A 27,494-nucleotide genomic window follows, 5' to 3' on the forward strand; every position below is an offset into this window, starting at 1 on the left:
AATTTGGAGAGTAAATAAAGCAACTGAGTGATCCTGTCCACCTCTGCCATTAGGCATTGCATAATAATACTTTATGTTTTCTGCATTTAGTGGTGCAAACCTTAAGCAATAGGGTTTCTTTGCTGGTCTGTTAGACCCTGAGCCCATGGTTAAGGCCCATGGCACTAGGAGAGCAGCTCAATGTAAGCCAGCAGCGTTGCTGTGACCGAAAGTATGCCACGCTTCCTTACCGTCTAAACCAGGACCAGGGATGCACAAATGTTCATTATGAGCTTCATCCCCTTTCCCTCTAAGTCTTCTTCAGCTGCAGTAGTCAAGTCTTTTACCAGTTCCCCTTACATGGGATTCATCATTTCACATGTGAGTCTCCTTCCTTCTGTTTTAATGTTACCGTTATTTTCCCTAAAATTGTTACTGGAAATGTGTCCTTGGAAGGAATCTATCATGACAACTTTATGCTCATAGCTGACTGTGTTTTGTGGTTTTCCAAAGGGTGCTTTTTCTTTCCGATATTTCTTATATCACCAACATGCTTTTTAAAATTTTTGAATATCTTTAGACCATTTGCCTAGCGTTTACTTTCTGCTTTCTGAATACCAGTGTACTTGCCTAGTGCTCTTGTGATGTATCACCTGCATGCAAGCTATCTTTTCCTATTAAGCAAGTATTTTTTTTTACTAAGACTTTGATCTGTTTTCATGTGTATTAAAGGGTATAACAGCTATTACTGTTATTGGTAGCTGCAACTTGCTTGTATCCTGAAACAAATAATGTTAACGCTGGTGGTTTAAGTCTAATAAAAGATATACATAAAAAGTGTTGGAAAAACAAAAATGGTCCAGTAGGCTGGGAGGAAATGGCGAGCTGATGTCTCAGACTGACAGACTTAAATATTGCTTAATATCAACTTTTACTCTCTATAAAAACTTTACAGGATGGTCTCAAATTGGTTTTCAGTTTATTTCAGGCCTGGGTTTTGGTTGTGGGTTTGGTTGTGGTTTTTTTTCAAAAAAGGCTTTTTTTTGCTATGGTTCAAAGTGCCACAAAATAGGTGCAGAGACGGTAGCATAGCAACCACAAAAAAGTAAGTTTAAAGACTGAGAAAATGAGCTTTTTTGCTTTCTAATAGCAGAGCTTTCATGTTCATATCTTCTTGCTGGGTTTGAAACACCTGTTTCTATTTCAGCTGACTTTGTTTGCTTCAGTCTTGCAGTACAGAAAGTTGTGTGGCCAGTGCTGAATTAAAATTAAGCCAGCCTGTTTTCTGTGAATTCTGGTCATCAAAAAATGGTGAGCAGAATCTTGAATGGCAAGGAATTAATTTAGGTTTGAAATTAAATTAGCATTTCTTTGAAATGGAAGAGTTTTCTGATATGAAACAGAACTGGTTCCCACAATGACCATGAGAATAAACCTACTTTTGGCTGCTGACTCGGGAAAATTTTAGGGATCTCATCAAATAAATCCAACAAGTAATCACTGTGATTTTTAAAATCTGTTATAAGGTTATGTGACGTGTGTGCACAATAATGTGAACTCTGTCTGGACAGCTAAGGGACTGAGAGTTCAGTCAATGTGTCGTTGATTTTCCCTGTTTACCTGAACTGAGTTTAAGGCTGTGACTCATCTCAGATTTGCATCTTTGTTTCACCATTTCTTGGTGTCTGGCAAAATGGATGTGAAATACTGACTTAAATAGCATATCCTTCTAGTAACATCCCTGCACGCCTCTGTAGCTACATAACAAGAAAAGATATGGAGAATAATCAATGAAGACTTTTAAACTCTCTTTTTTGAATCTTTGTTGAGTTAATCTTGAATCCTTCTGCATTCTCTATTATATTTTTAATCAGGGTAATTTTTCCTGCTGATATGTTAACTACAACAGACAGAAAAGATCTTTGAATCGTGGAAAGTACACCACATACACCCTCAAATTGTGATTTATTCTGAAATGAAACAATTTCTACCAAACTGGAACTTTACTATCCCCAAACTGCAGTTAATGACAATTGAGCTTTGGGTCAGGTTCATCCATACTTTCACCCATTCTCCTTTCTGAGCTCTCAGCCTCCCAGACATACTCTAAACCAATACTAGGACAAAACAGTTCCAAATATGCCATTGCAGATTTTGCAATTGTGTTAGCTTGTTTCCAATGCATTTGAAGTATTCCAATGTATTTGTGTTCAGTTTACGTGATTTTTCACAGCCACCTCTGTGGTCCTTGTTCATGTGAGAATGCCTGAGGCAGAAGAGATGTGTTCCTGGAAGCTGGATGTGTTGACATTTTGCGGTGCCTATGAAAACCAAAGATCAGGATAAAAAGGCAGGAAATGACTGAACAGACCCCCTTGTTGTTAACGTGATGGCTTCACTTGTGTATGACCTGGAGGGCTTCCAGCCACTAGTATTTTGGATGAGAGGCTGAAGAGCTGTCAGCTTGCTGTACTTGACCCCTCACAATTTCCCTACCACCTGCAGGGTCCCAGCTGCGGTGAAGGGTCCTGAGGCCCGCCTCCCCCCAGGATGATCACCCTGCCATGTCCCCTATGCCAGCAGGGCCAGAACTGCAATGCACAGGCAGGGGGGACAGGTGGTTTACTTCTGGCAGGGCAATGAGGCAGGACAGAGAGTTTCTGCAATGCCCCAAAATGAATTTTCACTTCCAGGCTTGTGCAGAATGAAAATAATTCCCTACTCTTATACCATAAATACAAATATTACAGTTTCTCTCCGATTTTTCCAGCCCCGATTTTCCATGAAAATCAAGTCAAAGTGAGAAGTTCTTAAAGAGGTTTTTACCCCATCATTGCAAAGCAGAAATCTGCTAAGACTTAAAAAACCCCAACAACAACCAAACCCAAAACTGATAACTTCAGTGAATCTTTTGCATGACTAAACTTCTAGGACACGCTTTACTATGTAGTTTTCCTTTACTAACTCTATCTCTCAGAGTTTTTCTCTTGCAACTACAATTCTGTTGGCAGCCTTTCCATTGTAGAAATACTGCTAAAATACTTCACACCAAGTTGTACAAAGCCTTTGAAATTACGGAGATTTACACCAGACCTAAAATCTTATGTCCATGTTACAGTGGAATTATCCCAAAACCCAGAGGTTGTGCAAATTGGCTATAGTATTTTCTTCAGAGCTCTGCTCTACAGAACTAATATCCTTACTCCACACCTCCTTCATATCTAATGGCAGATAGATCCACTGCCATACTTAGTGCTCTTATTTGTGACTTACATAATTTTTCAATACATGCTATTGACACGTCTTCATTTTCCATATACATTTTGCATTGGAATGTCATTACTGATGACTTATTTACAATAAAATAACAACAACAGAAAGGACGATGTTGGAGAATTATTATTAATACGCTGTTAAAAAAATGTGAAATGTTTGTGGTTTTTTACAAGTGTATGAGATAGAGCCAGAAGTTGTTCTATAGTTAAAGCTGGAGCTTCCTATAATAAACGTTATTTATTTATTTATTTTTCAAATTAAATCAGTCTCTGAAAGAATCTATGCTTTGATTAGCTGCAATTTATTAAAACCTGCATTCTGTAAAATAGGAACAATTGCATATTTATTATAGTCTTTGGGGTTTTCTCATAGATCATTACATTTTCCAGATAACTCTTGGCAGAGGGAGAAAATAAAGAGGAACAGATAGTAGCTACAGCCCAGCCTAAAGTAGGAGGGGAAAGGTTGACTAAAGTCCATTAAAGCAGAATCAGTAGACCTTTTCTGATCCTTGTCTCATTTAGCATACCAGGAGTAAAAAAAGGAGGAAAAAAGGAAATTGAGAGACTTTGTACATCAGGAAGCTCTTTGTTCTTTTTCTCTCCCATGACTAAATGCTAGAGCTACCTGTTGCTCAGTGGTAATGTGAATGTCTGTGAACAACATGTCTGAATCCAGTGCAGTCAGATGTAATTCTGTTAGATACAGTACATTTGAAATGTCAGGCCTGAATTTAGCCCTAAATAGAACAGAAATTATATTTGCAAAACAAATATTAAGCTTCCTTCTTTCTCACCCTCTCTTTCAGTAGTCTATGTGACCATAAAAGCATGTCATTCTAAAAAGCCTTAAATAAATTTATTTTAGTTCATTTTTAATTGTTATTTTTAATCTAATTTATGTACTCTTGTATTTCCCAATACAGAGTGGTGTTTGGAAATACTTATTTCCCCTATTGTATTTATAGAAGTTGAAAATGTTGAAATGATTTAACCAGTGTTAAACAATATGTCTGCTGAGAAAATTCAAACCCAAGATGTGGTTGTATTGAAATACTCCACTACTATACTATATTAAATAAGGATAATATAGACTGATGGATACAAATGCAATGAAGTGTCATTATCTGACTTTTAAATAATCTTTGAACATGCAAATTGATGAGACAAGAACTCCACAGAAGTGCAGAAAAACACAGTCTACCAAATATTGAATTAGTTAAGAGCTGAAAAGTGTTGTTTACAAAGCATAGACTCTTATATTAATCTGCCAGTTTCCTGCAATTCTTCTCTTTCATTGAATTTTTGGAGCCTGACTAGTACAGACAGCCACAACCTGCTCTTTCCCACTCTTTCCAGCTTCCCAAATAGTGGAGGGCAGAAAATGAGGCATATGGCTGAGGGGAGGAGGTGCTGGCTGCCAGCACAGACTTCCACGGCAGGAAGGGTAGAGCCCCTACAGCTGCATCTGGACCCCCAGCTGGAGACCAGACTTCAGATACGAGATTTGGATGGAACATTTAATTCAGAGTTTAAAAAAATCAAATTAAAAAACCTAAACTAACTAAATATATATATGTGCATATATATACCAAAATATTTGATAGCCCATACTCAAGTTGTGGACAAAGATTCTCACTCCCAGTTGAATCTCTGGGGTGTCTGCAAGCCATCTATTGGGAACAGAATTAGTCTTGGCCCGAAGAGTGGTTCTTCTTGGACTTTACATCTGTTATACAGAAATAAAGAAAGAATAAGAAAAAAAGAAAGAAGAGTAAAACCAAACAAAAATATCCCCTTTCTTTATCATTAGTAGATCTCTGCAGTAGACATCTTAGAATCTGTTTTATTCAGTGTGTTAGCACTAATCGCACTAAATACCATTAGTATTTATTGATTAGAGTCCTCTTACAACTTTTCCTTGAACTAGTTATGAGATTTTGTCACATTATCTGGTGGAAGTTACATTGGACTTGCTGCTCTCCCTGTATTTGTCCATAGACTGTTCTTGCCCCTGACAAGGCTTCTCTATCCCAACACCGCATGGAGTGCCCTGTGTGAAGGCCACACGGTCCCCAACGAGCTCTACCTCTTTACAGTCAATTCTCACACAATATTCTGTGTTCTCCTCTGCACTTTCTGTCCATTCTGAAAGCTGTAACATCCAGTAAGATCGTAACATAGATACCTAAAATACACTTTGTTCTCCTTTGCTTTGCTACGGTTCTTTGGCAGATGGAAAGAGGCTTCACATCCCTATAGGGGCACTGAAACATATGCAATGGGCAGAAGAACGGCTTTTGTATCTGTTCCTGTTGGTTGCTTTTCTTTCCTATTTTGTGAAGATTTCCGAGATGACAGCAGTGAGAAACTACTGTAAGCCTCCCCAGACCACTTATGTTGGTAAACAGTTAGTGAAACAAGGAATGCCACAGACCTAAGCCCAACTCACTGCATTCCAGAGTTGAGTATAGCATTTACAGTGGGGCTTGTCATTAGTATCACTCCTGGAATACAGATTTTAAAAAAGAATGTAACCATAACTGTATTTACACAACTTAGATAACACGGGGAAGAAGACACATTTTTTTCACATAAAGCAGTTTGCAGTAATCCCAAATTCTGATCCTTGTGTTTACATCTGAGGAGCATCTTTTTCCTGGAAGGGCTCTCTATGGGCACGTTTGTGCTAGGACTGCAGGCTGCATTTCCCATCTTGCAGCTCAGCTGCATCATGCCAAGTCAAGACCTTCGGTCAACAACTTTCCCCCCTGCCCCATACATACACGCATGCCATGAGCTCAACTGCAAGCCCACTCATGAACAGTGATGGTGAAGCAACCCAGCAAACTCCAGCAGGCTTTTCTATCTGGATGATCAAAGGACATTGAAGTGAGGTATACTTACCCCAGGTGTTAGACTCAGCCAGTGGTTTTGCTCTTAGAAGGTGTTACATGCTAACATTAATAAAAATACAAAATCCTGATCTTACATGACCTACACGCATTTCAAAGAAGACATCTCATTTTCTACCTGAAGTCGGCCAAGTGCAGTGAACTGAAATAATAGATCCCTTAAGTCTCAAGCAAGTATTTCTCATTAAACAATCAAGTTTTAATGGAGGTTTGAAAATAAACAGTGTACTATTCAGAGCAATAATTATTACTGTTAAATTCAGGAGGTCTTCATCAATACATCAACCAATGTGATTTCAGTCGAAATCTGGGAACTTATCAGCTCTGAATCAGTCCACTCCAATGCAACTGACTAATTTAAGGACATTTTATAAAGGTTTTTTCTTCATATGAATTTTACTGTCATTGCCTGAAACAGCATTACCTGAAACACTGGGGGCACTTAATACTTTTTAATTGTAGACATACGAGCCTCCCACTCCCCTAAAAGGGCAACTCTCCTCTCTCCAATCACTATACATGAACTTAGACCCCCCCACACCCTCAGTTATGTCCAGCGTAGACAATATGAACAACTTATTGTGACACAACTCTACAGTAGTGCTTGTGAAGCGGGTAAAAAAGTATAGAGAGAAGTTTAATATATGAGGTTATTTTGAAGGGGCATGGATCTTTCCATGCTTAAGCTACCCAGGAGGCTGAGAAAGATTGAAGTCCAGGACTTTGTGCTGACAACACATCAAAATCAGAGAAGCACAAAAGTAAATTAAAATATTATGATAAGTTCACCCATGCGTTCCACAGGAAAAACATACCAGATACCATACAGAAATGCAGATGATTCCACTGTACCCAGGATATGTCTGTCTACAAATCCTATTCCTAGGACCAATAACACAAACCTCTGTCCTTTTTCTTATGGGTTTGATCAACCAACTTTAATAAAAGAGAGTGTTTACTCTGACTCAGTTACTGAACAGAAAATTGTAAGCCAAAACGTGTCAGTTTTTTCCATTATAGCCTACAATTAGGTAATCTACAAAATTAATTTCCTTCACCTTTAACAAGGTTCTGTTACGTGGTTTGGTGTGCATTATTGTGTGTATTAGTCATAGCCTGACTGAAGGGAAATGCAGCATCAAATTTATTGTAACAGCATTTTTCCTTAAAGTTTATTAACACAGATGAATTGATGGATCCCTAATACATGGCTTAAACTGATCTTTTATACAATATTGCCCTCTATGGGAGCACAAGATGTAACAGATGTAGAATAAGCATGCTGCTGTTCTTTTGTCTTAATATTTTTTTTTTTTATTATAACATTTACTTTCTTCAAATGCTTTTCTTTTTAATGTAAAAGCTTTATGCCATCAGGAAAATCAACTTATTACCCTCTCATAATTTAATCTATTTCTTTCGAGCCTACCTTTTATATTGTAACATATATCTGTTACTGGTGTTTAGCTTTTAAATGATAATTTCAGTTCACAGAGTCACTGTTCAAAGTGCACGTGCCTTTCTTCCACAGTAAAACAAACAAGCAAAAAACTTAAAACTAAAATGCACATAATGTGGTAGTCATATCAATGGTATAAGAAATAATATTTAAAATGTTGTTTGCCTACTTAAGTGCCCAGAAGTCTTCAGAGAGCAAAGAAGCAACTCCACAACATCATTGTAGAAACAGATCCTTTTGAAGTGTAACCTGTTGAGCATGAGTGACATGAGAAGAGAAGGAATGAGCATGAATAAAAAGTACCATATTGTCAAGTATCAACAGCTTATTCACTTGGAGTGCTCTCATTCTTGATTACTCTATCCATGTTTTTCTTTGATTGTTTTAATTAAGTCACCTTTATTTTCTTCCTATGAGAAAAATATATTTTTAAAAGGAATCTGACTCCAAAGATGATTATTTGAAGAATGACAATCACTGTGCATTGTTCACACTGAACCATACTGCATATTCAAAACAAACCCCAACAATTCCTTCTACTGCCCTCCTGACTTTTTGAGAGCAGAGATGAAAATCTGTAATTCCTACATCAAGAAAAATGAATCAATAGCAGTTAGACGTTAAAAGCATTTCTTTAGCTTATTAACTCTGTTCTCCTTACAGACGTTGCAGAGAGATTTCACATTTCGAAAGAGTCAGTGCAATATAAATATAAAATCATGATCTTGATTTCCTTTGTGAGACTATGATTCCTCAAAGTATGTTAGCCTCCCTTTTGTTGAACCCAGGTTTTGTGTTTTGTTTTGGGGTTTTTTTTGGTTTGGTTTTTTGTTTTGTTTTTTTAATGTTGTGACACAGCATGGTTGCATCAGTCTGAAAAATAGACCCTAGAGGGAATACTTCCATTTCCCATTTTAGTGTGGTGTTTCATGGTTTGGGGTGGCTTTTGTAAAGCGGTGCAGTTCAGCATACCATGTTGTCACCCACGAGAGAAATTAAGAGATCACTCCCAGTGTACCAGCAGAAGTGAAAGCTTCTGCCAGACTAGCGAGGATGCCAAAATCCCAGCATAGTTTTTAAAAGTTATGATACTGAAAGCATTCCCATAATGAACAGCTAGCACTTATTGTAACATAAAAACATTGGACACAGAGGACTTGTTTACTTACACAATTAATCCCACTGAAGCTAACAAAGGTGCTCACCTTAGGGACACATGTTTGCACACCTAAAGACAAATGCAATTCCTTAAAACAAAAGGCTGTACAACACATTCTGGCGACCTTTCAAGCGCATAATGTTCACTTATCCAGTAATTACTAGGAGGAAATTGATTTTCGTAAAAGAGGGAAGACCAGGTTCCTCCAAGTGCCATGGACCTGCCTCAGAGCAGTGGCAATTTGCAAAGGAGGAGGGGACAGAAGAACAGAAACCTATTTACAAAAGCCGCATTCAACACCAAGGTTTCCCAAGCTAGCTGGAGCATTAGGACGTAGCTCAAAAGCATGAGGCCTCCTCCTACAGGACTAGGTGAATCAGAAAACAAATAATGGGATTATCTAAAATAAAAGAAATTTGATAAGAGGTGAAACATAATACTCTGGACAACAGGATCCATTTATTACATTAATGCTAGAATACCAGTTTGAAAGTGGTTTAGTAATGGATTTTTCACTTTGAGTTTGTTTTTTTTTTTAAAGTCTTAGGGTATATAAAAAGCTATGCTTGTGAGAGCTAACCTAGAAAAAAAGTCATCCTTAGAATGTAATGGAAGCTTGATATCTAGATCGCAAGGACAGAAAAGTACAAAGAGAAAGATAAACCCTCTTTGTAGTTTCATCTTTGAAAATATCATTCCTGGTTTCACCTTTTATTCAGAAGTGGATTAGAGTATTTAAAGAGCCTCTGTAGACATGTTAAAGGGGACTCCCATTGGAGCCACGGTCTAATTAAGCTACTTTATGAATCATTCCACAGTTTGAATAACTAAGAAAAATAATTAAAAATCACTTAATACATTAGAGTTCAAGCTTCTTAATTTTTAATAATCAAGTAAGAACTGCTTAATTTTAAGATTTGTATGCTGTCACTTAGTTTTATGGATGATATTCTTTGTGATAATGACTTTGCCAACAGTTGCTTCAGATTCTTCTTTATTAGAAGCCACCTTCCTCTAGGCATCTTACCAGCCCTACTCTAACTTCTCTGTTTATACTGTCTGTTCTCTTGTGTGAGCTGTTAACCACTAGATCCTCAAAGAATTTATGTGAAGTACTGACTTGCTGATTTATCCATCAGGAAAACAATATACTGCAGTGATACAGCCCCTTTACTCAGAAAGCCACCAAGGCTCAGATATGCAACTGGCACATGATGACCAAATGTTGATATTATACAGACATAATTGTTCTCATGGTCCCAAGTGTTGTGATAGAGCAGCAAGAATCAATTACCTCTTTCTTTCCCAAAATAATGCCATAATTTGTTAGATAATTGCTCCTTAAAGTGTAAAAGGAGACTAAAGAAGGATATCTATTACTCCCTAATGACCAGGTTACAGACTTTTCCTTTGAGCACATTCTGGTTTCCTCCCTTAGTTCTATTTTTTCCAAAAATAACCTCACAAAGTTCGGACTGGCAGAAAGCAGAAAGGCTTAAGAGACCTCAGCAGAAGACTCACGCAGCAGGGTGGTCCCTCTACGCCAGCAGCATTGCCTAGTCTCTTTGGTTGGCTTCTTCCCTCACTGGAAGCAGAGCGGAATTGGGCATTTTCTGCCCATTCCTCAATGCAGTGCATACTCTGCAAGTCAAGGGGGATTCTTTCCATTTTATGGAAATCATAGAGCAGCACAAATCATGGTGGATTGTCCAGAGATCATCAGGAAGGAGTTGATAAGTAGGTCATGTTGGAGAAAAGAAAGTACTACACAGCCTTCTTGTAAGGAGTTCCTCAAGGTGCCATAAAGCAATGCTGTAAAAAATGAGTTACGCATTAAAGTCAGTCACCTCCCCAGCCTGAACTCAGGTTGGGAGTGGGCACTGGAGAGCCGTACCACAGCTGACACACAATGGGATGACAACACTTTTGCTGTCTGCAGTACTGAGGAGGAGAGAAACTGTGTGATGATCTCTGTTGAAGGATAACCTTTACGAGTCACACAGGAGAAAAAACATGCTGTAAATGATTATTCATACTTCCACAGAAAGGGGAAACAAGAGTGCTACCAATGCTAGACGAACAAATATCCATGTTTGCAACCATTTGAAATGCAGTGGAGGTAGCAGCCAGCTTTTCCAAGCAAGGCAGTCAGATGAATTGGACCTGCTTTTATGAGAATTTACAAATATAGGTTGACTTGCTTATAAGCAGGGAGGACACCAGAAGAGTATTCCATGAAAACAGACCAAATGAGAAACTGCTCCCATACATTGCTAAAGTGCTATGGGTGCAAACGCAAATCGCAAGGGGGCTGAGCGGAACATAAACCTTCTCTGATGCTTCAGTCTCTTCCACTGCATTAAAGTGTGGCCTGGGAAAAAACTCCTCTTTTTCTCAGCTTCAGCCCTACCCCCATTTACTTCCCAGGAGATTTCTGCTGACTTCAGGCCAAAGCTGAACCCTGGAAGGATTCTGTAAGGGAAGTTGTGGGAAAGAGCCCAAAAGGCTTTACGGCAATACAAAGACATACTTCTCTCGCACAGCATGAACCCTTGTCTTGGTGTCACAGTGAGCTGATAACTCAGGAAGTGGTGACACAGATCAGGCTGCGGATTAAGCAGAATCACCTCATTTTTTGCTTTGACAGCATCTTGATAACAGTACTTAAAAGACAAGAGTTTATATTTTTATAGTTGAGTAAGCACTTAAGACATGAAATAGTAATGTAATTAGAGATGTGGAGCAGCTTTAACGGTAGATGTTAATGAACGTATGTTGGTTTAACAGATATTTCAACATTAGTTTATATCAACATACTCTCTGAAACTAATACATTGAAAGCCTACAGGAACACAGACACACTAGGATATTAAACTTACTTTACAAAGGAATAAATGTTTAAGATAAAGGTCAATAGAGAACTGGCATGCACTGATTTGCCTTTATCATTTACAGAAGTGTGTCCAGCCATAAACAGACCATGATAACAGAGGCTGAATAGAGACTGTATAACTGGAGAAAGTTAGCAGTCAGGGAATCTGGTTTGAGATTGGTGGGGGGGGGGTTGCATTTTTAAATTTATTTTGCTTGTAGGACTTTGCATCAATTTTGCTTTTGATGTTGCTTCAAGTCAGTGCTTCATGTTTAAGTGGACTGACTACTATCAGCATATTCTCCACTGTCATCAGGGAAATTAGAATAATCCATGACAAGGCTGGTACTTTCAGTGGAAGACATGAATACTTTAACTGAGTTGTGATGCATGAAACTCACCTTCAAGTGTATCCATATTTCATCCCTACATTTCTGAGTATATAAAATCTCTAACACATTTTGAGTCGGAGCCAAAATATTCAGATTTTAAAACCTAACAAGTTATTGAAACATCAAAAAAATCAAAGAGACTTTTCTTAATGAAATATATGTTTGAATACTCTAAAAAAAGCACATTCTGCTATGCCTTTGTTTCTTGCACTTTTGATGTGAGAGTAATTAAGTTCTGCATATCTTGAGGAGCTGCTAAAGAATTATAAACTAATCTATAACTCTTATAAGTTATCATAGTTCCTCTGAAATCAATGGATGTTTTGTCAGTTTACACCAGCTGAGGAACTGCTCTGTGTGTTTAATAAAAGTCATGTCGTTGTTTAATTACAAAGTTCATAAGAATTCTCCACAGCTCAAGGAAAACCTCATCCTTTCAGCAATAGTATTTTTTTTTGTTTTTTAAAAACTTATTGTGAACTTCAGTGTCAAAAGCCATCTTTTGTTCAGTAAAGATTGTAAAGCTGTGTTTAGCCAAAAGAGACTTATATGTATTGCAGTCAACTTAATTTTGAAGCATGGCTTCATGCTGCAAGGTAGTTTGAGAGAAGAAGTAGGGAGTACCTGTTAAAATGTCATCAGAGCACTGTCATAACAGGTGAGAAAACTGGGGGCACTCGAAGAAAACAAAAGTTCAGCATAACAGCAGAATATCAATCCAAATATTTCAGTGAAAGTTGTCAAATAATCTAGAAGAGTGAACCAGGGAGATACCATGTATTATACACAGTAATTTCTGAAAGTATTTGCTTGCTCTGTGTCATGTTTCTAAGCACAGAACTGCAAGAATTGTGTTCTTCTACCTCAATGTGCTGCGAAGGTAAATACATTAAAAATACACACACTGTCATTGTGGTGGTAGTATAGTACTTAAAATTGACAACTATGAGCATTAGTCTAAATAGAAGGATGCTGAATTATCAGCAGTTGCCTTTAGTGCAAAGGCAGATGCCCCTTTAAAAAAATAAATCTGATTTAAAGTCATGTTCATTTATACAGTGCTAAGGAAAGAATCTATGTGAAAGCGCTAGGTTTAGAAAAGTACAGCTTTTCTATGTCCCAACAAACCCACAGTTATAAAATCAAAAAGTCATGTTTTGGAAAGGCAATACTAGTTTTGGGCAAAGTACCTCTAGGTTTTTTTCTATAACTTTTTAACTACTCAGATAGGAGGACTAGGCAGTTGTGATTGTCTGCCTATATAGGGAGGAAAATAAATCATACAAGTATTAACTAACAGAGGATTTCCACCAGCTAATACAAAATCTGTGCTGCAGGTAAGAAAAACACGCATCCTGTGGTAAGGATTTCAGCATAAGTGTGGTACCTCAGTAACATGGTATTTTATTTCCAAAATTTCCCTTAATTTACTGTTTCTCTCCACCCATACTTCATGAATGTTTCTTGCCGTCCTATTTTCTTTTTTGTATACTTTTCCCTAAAGCAGAACATGAGAATATCATCATGATTGTGAGGACATTCTAGGTAACTCAAGTGCATTTGTGTCCAAGCAAGAGTTCAATTCTTGCTACTACCCAAAGGAGAGAGAAGTGAAAATTCAAATTGAACTGTCTTTTTCCCCATGGGTTGGTCTGCTCTTTTTCATTACATAAAGAGAGCTGGAGCAATTCTGCCAACTGATTTCCACACATTTCTAATAAGGGTAGACCCTGGCAGAGTAAGTCGCCTGATCCTCCACTTAAAATGAATCGCTAGCAGAACAAACAGTTATCAAGGCAGTGCGATTTAACAGCCATGCTTCTTCATGTTGAATTCATCTAGCGTGGCATGCTCTTAAGCCAAGGATTTAAGTTCAAAGAGTGACTTTAGCATCTGAATTGAAATACACTCTCAACGGTATGCATAACCACTTGGCCTATGGCCCACCCGGGGAACATCTGCAGCAGCAGCTTCAAAGGGGCAGACTGCTGCTCCCACCACATCTGGCAGCAGCCAAGAGCCATCCTGCAGCACACTCACACCCTGCAGCCAAACCCTTCCACTTGCAGGGATGTCTCCAGTGCTTGAAATACAGCTAGGAGTCAAGAATACAAGTAGAAGGAGAAACAAAACAATCAGACATTTTCCTTTTTGCACCATCAAATTAGTAATAGGGAGTGCTCACATGTTTTGCGGTTTTCCACCAATTGCACCAAGAAGACTTTCTTGTGTTGGGAAGAGACTCTGTCACTTGATTGGGAGGTTTTAGTTTCCAGCCTGACTTAAGTTCTGATGTTCACAAGGGTGCAAGGAGGCACCAGCTCACCACACAGTTGCAGGGGGAAGCCCACACCCAACCTTCACAACAGTCTTTGGAAAACAAATCCCCAATCCAGAGCCAGTCACAGGTGTAAGGCATTTTTCAAAGACCCCTAGTGAGTGCTTTGTAATTAGAAATTGCAGGAAATGACTAAGGAATACTCTGAATTTTAACTTTCCCTTAGTTTCTAATTTACCCAAGAGGAATAAATTAGTCCCCGATTAAGAATATCTACCATCTTTGAAACTTGGATATTCACAGAGAACAAATAGCTCTTCATGTAGAGGCTCCCAGGTGAAGGATGTAAATGGTAAACTGCATGGAATACCATTAATTTACACTATTTTGGAAACACGAAAGTTTGAGCTGACCCTCCTATGATTCAAATCTGAGTTTACAGCAACATTCATCATCTCAGAATGGGTTTGTTCCAGTCTCCTTGAACAAAACTATTTCCGCCTCACATTTGCTGCACAGAATTGGCTGAATTTCAATTCCAAGGTGTATCGTACGAAGAACGGTTTTGGAGTGAAAGGTGTCAAGCTGGCAAAAATTGAAAATTAGATTGGTATAAAATCTAATTTTTTAATATAGAAAGTGTTTAGTTTTTCCTCTGTAATGCAATTTAAAGTCAAATAACAATCTTGTTTCTTGGCTATAGAGGTAGGTTTCATTTCTAGCTGGACAAGCTAAAGGATTTTAATAAGAAATTATGCAACAAATAGGTGGAATTTGTGCCACATACAGTAGGAAAAGACTTTGAACCTCTGAGCGCTGCATGTTTGCTGGTACCCACCCAGAGGTGGTGTCAGGGAGACTCTGTAACCAACTCACGGGGTAACCTCTGCTTGATTTTGGTCATGCATTAAAACCCACCTTTTGTTGTACCAGCTGATCTAATCAGTGATCTAACAAGAGTGGGAACCAAGGAGTCTTCTAGGTCTGTGATTTTCTTGAGCCTCCTTTAGTATCTGGGGATGGTGCAGGGGCCTGGGGGCTTGAGCATTCTCCTGCTGGAAAATGACTCTTTCAACTTTTCCTTTTTCCCCCAAGGCTTTCAGTTGCAGACTCCAGGTGTAAAATCAGAAGCTGAAAGTGGCATTTTCCTCCAGCATTTCGGACGGGCGGGCAGGAGGGGAGGTGGTCCAACTGCACAATGACAGATTATGCAAATCCTCCCAGAGCATCTAATCAATCACAACGGTGAGAGAGGAATGCAGCTCATCTCCGAATTAGCCTCCCTCGTTGCCGCGTCCTCATCCTCGCGTGAAGCATCCCCCCTCGGCTGGAATGACATCAGAGCAGCTCCGAGTCCTTGAAAGTCAGGGGGTTGATTAGTCGGAGGAATCGGCCGCCACTGCCAATCACAACCCTGCAAAGCCGCCTCGATACTCTTGTAGATATGAGGGAGAGGGAGGCTGACTACAGCAAACAGGAGGCACAGCGACAGCGCTAGCAGTTGTAAAGGGAGCAGCTGGTATTTGGGTGATTAAATAGTTCTCGAAAGCCTTTTCTGCTGTAGCCTGGTTGCTCCCCGGTGTAATCCCCCATGTCCAAGAAGGAAGCTGCATTTTTAACGGTGTGCTGAACAGAGGTTTGAATCATTCCAGCTGGCTGCTTGTTTTGAAAAGGACAGTCTGTGTATAAATGAGATGTGACTGTGCCGGTAGAGTTCACTTACTGGGGCTGGAGCAAGAGGAACCTTCCTGGGATGACACTCGGACAGCTGCTATCAATTGAAAACTCTCCCTAGTTTACCTGGAGCCATGTGAAGAGATTTGAATAGCAGATGTCTCTTTCCTGCACACTAGGAAGAGAAAGTCTTCTCTAGGTAAGCTATTGTTCAGCTTCTGCACATATTGCTACGTTAACCTATACATCTGGGTATAGATCTATATGACGGTATAGACAGTGCCTGTACTTTGAGATGAGAAAACAGTTCCCAAGCAGGTTATAAATATCCACAGTGTGTAAAATGCTGTGCCTAGAGCCTAATTATGTATAGTAAGTACTTCAGAAAGCTGCCTAGAGCCTGGCATTCAAAGGATTTTTTGAAAGTTTGAGATAGTCTTTGTCATGTTTGCATGCAAGTGCCCTTGATGTAAAGGGATGTGCGTCCTCAGAGGGAAAATAGTTGTGTAGCTAAATATATGAAAGACCATAGAAGTTACAGCATGGCAAGTTATGTGAGGGAAGAAAGAGGATAAGGTTGTGATTCTTCTTTAGTTTGCTCCATATACTTGGCTGTATTTGCTACCATCTAGCAAAGTTAAGCAAAACTAGAGTATTAAAATGACAGTGTGAAAGCTTTCCCTGGATATATAGTAAACACGCATTATTTAAAGTACGAGTATTTGTACTGTGAGGAAGCCAAGACCTGCAGATCTGCTTGCTTTCGGCAGTTTGATATCTAAACAACATCCATAAGCAACATTGTTTTGGGGGTGGGGGTGTTTTTGTGTGTGTGTTTTTAAATAACATCATCATTCATAGTGTGAAAGCGAGAATTGTTTCAGAGGTAAACTGAAGAAATCAGTGTTTGCTCTTTAGATGGCTACAGAGCCAGAACCCAGCAGCAGCCCAGCGTTTTTATCTTACAGCTGACACACCGGCTCCAAGTCATTGCTGCTGGGAATAAACACTCAAAGGAGAAATATTTAGAGGTGAATAAGTCTCTCCCTATAAGCACTACACTAATGTAACCACACATACATACAGAAAACCACACTCATTAAGCTTTCTTTTCCCCAGGGAATTTACCATATAGTTGGTTTGGTTGGTGGTTTGGTTTTTTTTTTTTTTAATTTTTTTTTTTGGGGGTGGTGGTGTTGGGGTTTTTTTTTTTTGTTTGTTTGTTTACTAACTTCTCCAGCTCTTAATCACATTGATTGGACCCTCCCTTCCTGTGAATAAATGCTGCAGAATCTGGCCTACCCCAGGTAGCAGGTTATTCTGCCTTTTCTACCTCTGAATCTTATCAGAGCAAAGGAGAAGTAATTTTCTCTCCCATTTCTTCAGTAGTTTTTAATTATGATCCTCCTGCTGTAAGTTGTTCAGCTTGTGGAAGAACAGTAGAATCTCCGTGTTGATAAAGTTTAGATAGTTGGCAACGTTGCCAGGTGCTTCCCTGTCTTGCCCCATCGCATCTGTATACTTTGAGCACACACATTTACCATCAGCCAAAGCTGCGCTGTCTGACTTGCGTTCTGAAATGTTGCTCTGAAAAAGGTGGGGGAGGGGGGACGACGGGATGGTGGGGAGGAAGGAATGCCAAGTTGCATTTAATGAAGGAAATTCTCGGCTTCCAGTTTTCTTCTGAATCTTATAAATTCAAATAATATGATCTGCTCAATTAGATTCTATGTTCCTAATGGCATTGCTCTGTGCAGAAGTTTAAGATTATATATTAGGTTTTGTGCCATTTCCTCAGAACATGACTTTTTTTTTTGATTCATAAATGCCTAATGTCTGAAAGCCTCAGAAATGAAAGCAGGAGTATGTTGGTATCTTGTTTACACCACTATTTTCTGTGAGGCCGGAGAAATGCTCCTCTAACTTTCCATTATATTGGGAGTAAATCAAAAGGTTTAGATCTAAGCACACAGCAGGATACTTGAGTGACTGACCACTTGCACACACACACATATATATGCCCTCACATATAATTCTATTGCCATCTAAACACCCTGTTAACTCACACTATAAAGTTCTGGAAGTTCTATTAAAACTTTATGGATGTTTAAATGTTGTGATATCTGCTATATTGCTCTTTGTAATGGCACTAATCAAACTTAGATGATGTAGCAGCATGCAGGGAATCATGAGCTTCTCTAGAGTTTAGCTATCATTCACTATGAGTGGGAGAAAAATATGCTAAGATATATATATTTTAAGGCTTACAGTACAGGAATTCTCAGAGGTATGATGAGATACTTTAAGGAAAACATGACCACATATTGCAAACCCAGGGCAATATTGATCAAGGAAAATGCTGATGAGTTTGTAGTAGTTTTGACTGAGTTTTCAGTTAAACAAAAAAACGCATTTAACCATATGCCACCAGAAAAAAAATGTTTCTCATTTTATTTTTCTACAAGCAATAAAGGAAAGAATATCATGATCTCTTACAAAAAAAAAAAGATAATTTATGTTCCAAATCTTTCTGATTTAGCCCACAAACAATTTGGATGTGACTGCCTGTATGACCATAGAGCTGGCTGAGCTTCAACTGCATGTATACACTGATGTTTGCTTCTATCAAGTGTTTGCTCTACAAAGCTTTCATAATGCTTCAGCTTCTTAGGTGCATCCAAAAAACTGTGTTCCATACCTGCAAAACTGGCTTTTCCAAACAAAGCAAACCCTGGGCTAAGAGTAGCAAAGCATTTCAAGCTGGGGCCTGGGTGGCTGAAGGAAAAGATTACTCAGAGTTGTGCAGAAAGCTGCAATTTCCCCAGCCTGTGGAGTCATTTCAGGAACAGGGAACTGAGCTTAAAATGTGCCAAGGGCTCTCCACACTTTCCAAGGTGAGGGAAGCCTGGGTTTGAAATCATTTGCAAGGATTAAGGAGTACCGTGTAAAGTAGTAGTTTAGCAGATCGCTTGTTCTCAGGCCTAGGATGCAGTTGAGGACCATTAGAGCAGGTTGAGGGGCTGGACAATGGGAGGAGGGTCTCTGTGATGGAAACTGCTTGGAGCATTAATGTGTCCTGTCTCACATTTTGAGAAAGGCTGGAAAGTGCTCATGTGACAGCAACAAATCCACTTTTCCTATTGAGATGTTAATGCAATGCCCCTCATGAAGCATAAGCCGCTATGCAGAAGAGTGCTAGATAGAAATACAGAATTTATTTTCTACCTATGTCAACATTTAAATTAGAAAAATTGTTTGAGCTATCAAAAAGAAAGAAATCAGGTCTTGAAGAAAATGAAATCTATGCACGTCAATCTAAACCATTTTACAACTACTGTCAGTAATAATTACAATGAAATCACAGATCTTCTAAAATTAACAGTTGCTATAGAAAGCTAGTAGTATTTTATCTAAATAGTAATGCCACCAGAATCACATGGCAACAGCAACACAGTGTAGAAACCATGTCAGTACTTGATAAAGAAAACACATTGTCACCAGAAGTAATTTATTGTGATGAGGTGATTTAAACTCAATCCTGAAAGGAGCAGAGAGAAGTATTTAAAACTATTTCCTTCCCTCTGGCTACAGGAAGGGTCACAACTGCCCTCCCCAAGCGCAGGCAAGTGGAGCCAATTAATCCTCCCTCCTCTGCTGTAAGGATGGGTTTTGCAGAGCCAGAGCAAACACACTAGTAGAAGCCAGGGCAGGGTGGGCTTCTTTCAGGAAGAACAGAAGCAAAAAGAAAGGGGATCCCTCTTCTTCGTTGGAAGCTGATGAAATAACGGTACTTGGCTGGCTTTGTTTGGCCAAAGGAAAGCCTGCTGTATTCTCTGGTTTGCTCTTCATGACCTAGTAAAGACTTTGCTCTCTTTGCTTCTTCACATCACATGGAGGCTACCCATGCAAGCTTCTTTCCTCCCTGAAAACACACTAAGACAAGGTATTCCACAGCACAGCCCCAAAACAGACAGTACAACTCAGACAGCAGTTTAAAATCTGCACACATCCAACTGCTAATGCCTTTGTCCCAGACCATGGTACAGCTAAACTTAGAGAGTGCATGCTTTTACACCCAAGGCTGCTGTTGCAGAATTTCTGCTAGGACAATCTTGCAACTTCAGTTCTTACGTAGCCATGGGATGAGAGGAACATCTGCCATCCTGTCACAGCCCGCAAGAGCACAGAGAAACACACCTACAGCTAATGCTCAGGACCAATGCATCTGCAGCTATAGAGATTTTACTAATGGTTGGGCTTTAATCTCCCATATGTATATATTATTATCAGACACACAGCAGACAGAATAATGTCAACGGGCTCTTTCCTGAGCAGAACTGTGCATGAAACATATCCTCCTGAAGGACTATCCACAACTACTTATTTCAACCCGCATTCTGCCAGACTTCCACTGAAAGGATTGCATTTAGCTTTTAGTGTATAAATAAGTGTTCTGATAAATAATTAATAGTAGCTGCTGGCCATAAAAGAGGCAACTGTTTGGAAAGTTAAAACAGTCTGTCATGAAATATGCACCCACCTCTATGTTCTAGTTTCAGGGGATGTTTTATCCAACATCCTTTCCTTTTGCATGGGACCATACTTTGCAAGGAGAGGGGCAGGGCTCGAGTTCCAGAGCCTCGGTGTATTCTTTGAATTTATTCTCTCTTACAGAGGTATTTATCACCCCCTAAACCACCAGAGGGGAGGGCAAGTGGTCAGTGATTCAGACAGAAATTTTTGGAAATGAGAGTAAAAGTACAGTAGCGTCTAGGTTTCTGGGTAAGATACCTGAGTTACACTTACTGGTCACCTTTCATTTTAAAGTTCCCATAGTTTTGTTTAGGGTTTTTTTGGTTGTTGTTGTTTTGGGTTGGGTTTTTTTTGTTTTTGTTTGTTTTTTAATTTAAACAAAGCAGAGCCATCTGCCTTGATGCTTGTGCCAGGCTACCTACTCTCTATCTACCCAAACAGCTGGTATAATGGACTAGGGCATTTTTATTCATTACTAGTCAGTAGACTGTATTTGTTCTGACATTTTAAATGGTTTCACTGTTCTACTGACATACGACTGCACTGTTAAGGGTGGAACCATGTTTGCACACATGGTGTGCAGTCTCCTCCTGCACAGGGCACTCTACAAGCCAGTAAGTCTGTTAGCAGATGAGGGTCCAGGTTTGTTTTGAACTGGTAGAGCAACCATTCCTCCTCCTTGAGATCTCTCTCATTAGTGACTGGAAAGCAGTGATTTTGGAACATCATCTTCTAACACAACATCAGCCAAGACTTGCTTCCCCATACCTTTCTATTTCTAAATTATCTACAGTAGTGCATGTTACTCTAATTTGTACCTGAGAAATCACAATTAAAGATCAAGAGACCTCTGTGGTATGTACTGCCCGCATGACAAGCGAAGCAAGCAGTGCATGCCTCAAAACACTTGATGCTCTCAGACCCCCATAAGACTAAGTCTTCATCAGCTTTGGAGCAAGCTCACATGCCCACAAGAATCACCAGCAGTCATTCTGCCTATTCAGATTTTTAACTGAAGTACCTCTGAAAAGATGTTATCTTCCATAGAAAATACTTATGTTTGGGCAGAAAATTAAAAATCTGCGTATATACTAAGCCAGAACTTTATGGATTACAGTGTATCATTGTGTCAACTAATGAGACAACATTTTGTTCGTTTGTAAGCTCCTTCCATAAACCACAAAGCCAGGCTAGATTTCCTCTTCCAAGATGCATCCTGGAGATGCACATTGGAAAACACAGTTTAATTTTACACGCAGTCCACAGAAGGGGAGAGGAACGTAAAGAAACATAACTAATTCCAGCCTGGTGCAGGGGCAATACGTTCAGAAAGATTTTGACAACTGTTGGGTTTTTTTTTATTATTATTCCACACATACCGCTTTCAAAAATAAGTTAATGCCTCAGTAGTTCAATAAACAGATTTTTCATGAAAACAACAGGTTAATCAAAGCCTTGCTATTCTATCACACAACTCTAATGGTATTAGTTCTAGTTCCAGTCTCTGAGCTTAGCGTGACTCAACAAAAAAAATAAAAATCCCTTGAATTCCCAAGTAGGACCCCTATCCTACTAGTGACATTTCTAAATTGAACTTTATCTAGACAAAACAAAGAATAGATCTTTTGAAAGAACACATTTGTTTATATTCTGAACCAAAAGAAAAACAGTATCTATAGGTCACAGATGACACACCAGAAATCTCAAAAGAGATCTTTCTCTTGACTGACAAAGTGGCTTCTCTCAGAGAAACCCTATAAAATAGTGGCAGAAATAAACACAAAGAAATTTAACCAGGGTATGAAGAATAAGATGGCAAAGGAAGCAAACACTGCAAATACATTTGACTGCACATAAAAGTATGAATTTTGCACTGGCTTTCTTAAATGCACTGTTTGTGTTTAGATCTTAAAACATTTTACAGCTAATGCCTGTGTAAAGGTAGAAAAGGATATTATTCCTACACCACAGACAGGAAAACTGAAGTACTGAAAAAAAAAGTGTGTCTGTGGCTTCCAGAGGACAATAAATGATGTTGGTGACAGAAAGAGACAGAAATCGAAGTTTGAGCTCCCTACCTTATCCTCTCACCACTCGGCATTTTTCCTCTTGATAGGCAAACAATACACATGCAACCATTTCAGGATAAAAAGAGGTTCAATTTTTATTACTATCTTTCATAAAACTTCCTTGGACTATTGTGTCTGCAATACTTAAATGCATTAAAGTGAAATAGAGTCTGTTGGGTATTGTAGTATTTTCAGTACATGATGAGGTTTCTCTGTCTAAATTAGTTTTCCTGAGAACGGTAGTATGTGCAGCCATAACTGTTTCCCGCAAAAAACCTAACATTCCCAGTTTTAAAGAACTGGTAATAAGACCCAGAATTTTCTGAAGAACTGCTGGAACCTAGTCTAGGTCTAAGCCTCTAACTTAAGCAATTTAAATATATATAAAAAACAGACAGGAGAGATATTATAACCTTAACTTTCTGCCCCCAAACCGTCACGTAATAAAGCAGTGATAAATGCAAGTATTTTATGAGCAAGGTGGAAGTGACTGAATTTTCTGCTTTAGAACAACGCTGTAAGTCCAAGATGTGCACACACACATGCTAAGGCATGTGGAGGGTCACCCTGGCTTCATCCTCTCTGCTTGCCCTACTTTGCTTGAAAGCCATTACCACTATTTGCTGGTTAAGACCTGCCAGGTTGCCACCAGCACTGATGGCTTAGGTGATGCTCTAGTCCACACCCCTACTCTAATCAGAGGTTGCTGGGACCGAACTCACCCACTACATATTCTACTAATTTTTCTACCAAATCCTTCTCAATGATAACCAAAGCCTTCAGCCAACAAGGATGAAGATGAGGAGAGAGGACTCCAGTAGAATTTACTTAAAGAATAAATATACGGTAGCTTTTCTAATGAGTCAACGTACCCAGAGCCTGAAAACATTCTCTGGCTGGTTGCAACCTGGCTTGAGTAAACTCAGAATAAACCTCTGTTTAAATTGCATGTGGTAAACACGCTGCTCTAAGGATTTACGTACAAAGTCTTTGTTATCTGGGTTTAAATAGACTTCCTTTGCAGTAGTAATAGATCATTACTATGTGACAGCAGTAGTCTCTCTGAAATAAGTTAGTAGCCTCCTTTTAATTCCTAGCACAGATGTGACCACATCAGACTTTCTCACAGCTAGTCCCTGTGACAGGATACAGACACCACAAAACACGTTATTCAGTGAAATATATTGTCATTGATTTAAAGATGGAGATATTTTAATTTTGTTGTATGGTGGCAAACATTTTTAAGACACATGAAAGCAATAAAAAACACATAAAGTGCGGGAAACCATCAAGTACTACCAAAAAAAAATATTAAAAAGTGTATAAGACCAAAGAGTTTATCTTTTAATAAGCTATTCAGGAGCCTGGAATATTCCAAGGCCTCTTCATTAAAAAGAGAGTTTTAAAACTTTTTTTTGTGCAAGAAGCCTTCAAAAAGTAAAGTTTCAATAGCTATCCAGCAAATCCGTAATCCTTGGTATGTTCTCAAAATAGATACAGAAAATCTGCAGTTATTTAGATGCTAATAGAACTATAAAAAGATTTTTAAATTTTTTTATGCCTCAGCTTTTATATATGATCAGACAAGATGTACAGAGTTTGACTATTGCATTGATTGACTTTAAGCAATTCTAGTTAGGCAGCCATTATATTGCACAAATGTTGTCTCTCAACTGAATTCACAACACAAATCATTCTGTTGAAACTGGATAGCTAATTGACAGCCTTATAAAAGTAGAAAACAGTAACAGAATAGATGGACTGTAATAAAACATCTGATACGGCATCTCACAAAAGTTTTATTTGAAAAGTTAAATGAATTCAAATTGGCTTCCATTGAAGCATTAAACTATGAATTGAAAAGTGATGAAGAGCCATTAACCAAGCAAGATCAGAAGATTTGTTGCATCAAGTCATGAGGAATGTTTTGCAGGCTGCCTCAGGAAAACATGTGAAGCCTGCTTTTATTCACTGGCTTCATTCAAAAGGACTGAGGCAATCATAGGATGTTCATTACACCTGCACTCTCCATTAATCCCACTGGGAAAGCAAAGCAACTCCAAGGACTCAATCCTGTAGGTCACACACAACTTTGTACCATGGCAATCTCTGCTGTGTTTTCAGCCACAACTTTCTTCCATGACATTTTGTCTCTGTCATCATGGCTTGAGCAGTAAGCTGCTGACATTGAGATCATCTCTCAAAACTTTCATTTCATCCTTGGTAGTTCAGTTTTCTACAGATCTTACGAGGTTAGCAAAGACACCTATCCACTGAAGGACATTATGCAAGAGCAAATGGCTGTTGCTTCCAGCTCAGGCACGGGTCTGCCAGATGGCCTTGAAAAAGAGTCAGGCCTGTACCCAAGGATAATGCTATTTAACTTTTGTGATTTTTTTTTTATGAGTTACTGGTGAAAAGCGATAGATCTTATTACCGTCACTCAGGCAAGATGGACGTATTTATTGGAAACAGCACTGAGAAAATACTTTTTTTATTATTATTAAGTCTGGCCATATAGCTGAGTAAGGTGTTTTGCCTGATGACAGCAAAATATTATGTTTATTTTGATAGATTGGTATAGTTAGATACCGCTTCACAGCATTTTTGCCACATATAGAGACACACAAAAGGTGAATGTGGTCGTTAACACCTACCTGTTGTAATGGTGACTAGAGCCACTCTGTCAAGAAAAAAAGAAATATATAAACAGGTTCTCTTTCATGCCTGGTCCTCCTAAGACTGTACTTTGATTATTACTGATTTCTAGGAGCTTCCCCACCTGACACTCAAGAAAAATCAGCAGTCAGTGATTTCTGAGGAAATATTACGGCTATGTATGTTCAAAAATGCTGGCATGTTAGAGACTGGCAAGTTGTGACATTTGGGGGAAATGTCACTGAAACATCACAGATGGGATATTTATGTGCATTGCTGGGTGGTCCAAACAGCTGTGGGACTGTTAGAAGTTAATGGGTCAGAAGAAAGAAGTGTTGAGGCTGAACATCAGGCAACATTCACCAGAAGTGTCGTCTGGTTAAAACTTAGAATAAATTTCTACTAGGAGTTAAGCAACATGATGTGTTACACATGGGCTGGAGAATCAAAGGAGGCAACAATTCTGTGAGAGAGGATTTACAGAAATCCTTATAATCTCATTAGTTCACATTTGTGAAAGTATCCCACTGATTCACGTAGAATATCTGCGTGGGGAGTGTCATTAGCAGAGGTTATAGTTACCTGTCTAAAAGCATCAGTAAGGAAAAAAACACTTGGCAAGTCAGCAACTTCAGATCATGTATGGATTAATGAGAACAAAATACGCCTGCTTACATGCTGTTACGACAGTACATCTATCATATGTGTTCAAGAAAGTGGGTCTTGTCATAAGTCAGTGGTGGCTATCTGCATACCTTTGGAAGTATTAAAGGAATAGAAATAATTATTACAAGGCTTTCTTTAGTCACAATTTCCCTACTCAGTAGGGAAAAGATTAGTAAAACACCGAAAAGGAAGAAAACCACTCTTTTAGTATGCTCCAAATCATACTTGACAATACTAACCATGATAAAAAACTTTGGTGCTCCTGGAGTGAAACAAACTGTTAGCTTTGCATGAATCTGTCTGGAGTGATTGGATGGTGTTAGTTTGTCAAGAGTGAAGAGTTTACACACTTCCTAAATACCTTTACACCACATTTCCCAACTATCTTATATACACAGTAAGAGGTGCAGGGGGGTGTGCCTACATGTACATGCGTAAAACCCATCTCCAATTATGCCTTTAGCTGCCTTTCTACCAGGGAGTCTTTTTTTCTTCAAAGCTCCAAGTTCTGAAATCATCTGGAAAAGTTTAAAGCCAAAGAAAGATACAAGTCAAAAGGGTCAAATAGCTTGCCTCCAAGTATTGTTTCGTGCCTAAGATCGTGCCAGCTTTCATTGAGTGCAGAAGCTGAGGTATTTCGTACACTTTGCTTTATATTCATTATCGAGCTCAATCTCTGGCATCATTTAGCTTTCTGGAATCACACAAGATTATTTGTGCACTATAGACCAATAAAATTGCTGAAAATACTGAAAATTTGGTGTTTTACCTTACAGATGATTATGCATTGAAAACAAAAAGAGTTGAAAGTGCTGAGCAGCCTCTCCACTCAGAGGTTGTAAGAGGGAGTTAGAACAATGTTAGAAGACCTGCAACAGTTTTTATCAGCTGAAAAGCTGTCCTTATCCTAGGTAAAAGGGTTTTCTAAAACTTTGTGGTAAACTATGAACAGGGGGCATCAACCACCCTCATTAGCAAAGCCCCATTTATAAACAGGAAACACATTGCAACTTTATTAAGCTGGAGAAAGAAAAAAAGTTACTTTCAAGAAGTATCCCTGTTTCATGATCTCAGTAAAGAGGTCTCTTGGAAACTTTTCTGAGGGGGGAAAAAAAAAAAAAAAACACCAAACTGTTTTTCTCTGCAGCGAATAGAAACCCTGAACTTTTGCTAATGGTCAATGGGAGTCATTTTTCACTCAAACCAGTTTGCTTGTTTCTGTATTGAATGAGCAGTCATATGTAAGGAGTAGCAAGTAGGTATCATGGATCATTGGGCTGCTAATAAATGGCAGGAGTCATACAAGCTTAGAAAGGAAGGAAAAGAGGAAAGAGTTTACAATAATTTTTTAGCCTAAAGGGAAGTTTTATATATAGAAAATAAAAGACATTCTGACTTCTGATTTATGCTGGAATAAGATGAGAGGAAACCTCTGGCCTGCCTCCAGATGAATTATTGGTAGAGCGTTCCACACAGCCTTGCGCTCTGGTGCGGGCAGGAGACTAGAAATTACCATATTGCAGCGATACAAGTGTCCTGCTCCTCTGCTCAGTGCTGTCACGGGC

At 38.9% G+C, this 27,494-nt stretch overlaps 1 protein-coding gene across 4 annotated transcripts in view; it reads left to right on the forward strand.

The window, feature by feature from the left end:
• NDST4 (N-deacetylase and N-sulfotransferase 4) overlaps positions 1 to 27,494 on the forward strand; it is a 135,609-nt gene that overhangs the window by 13,081 nt on the left and 95,034 nt on the right. For 3 of the 4 annotated variants that reach the window (XM_040584488.1, XM_040584469.1, XM_040584478.1), the window contains exon 2: positions 15,425 to 16,202. The exons of the other annotated variant lie outside the window; for it this stretch is intronic. The gene's annotated coding sequence lies outside the window, so the exon portion shown is untranslated. The remainder of the gene's footprint in view (positions 1 to 15,424; positions 16,203 to 27,494) is intronic. 4 annotated transcript variants of the gene reach the window in all.

This window comes from Falco naumanni, chromosome 1, assembly GCF_017639655.2.
Source record: "Falco naumanni isolate bFalNau1 chromosome 1, bFalNau1.pat, whole genome shotgun sequence".
NCBI classification, from domain to species: Eukaryota; Metazoa; Chordata; class Aves; order Falconiformes; family Falconidae; genus Falco; species Falco naumanni.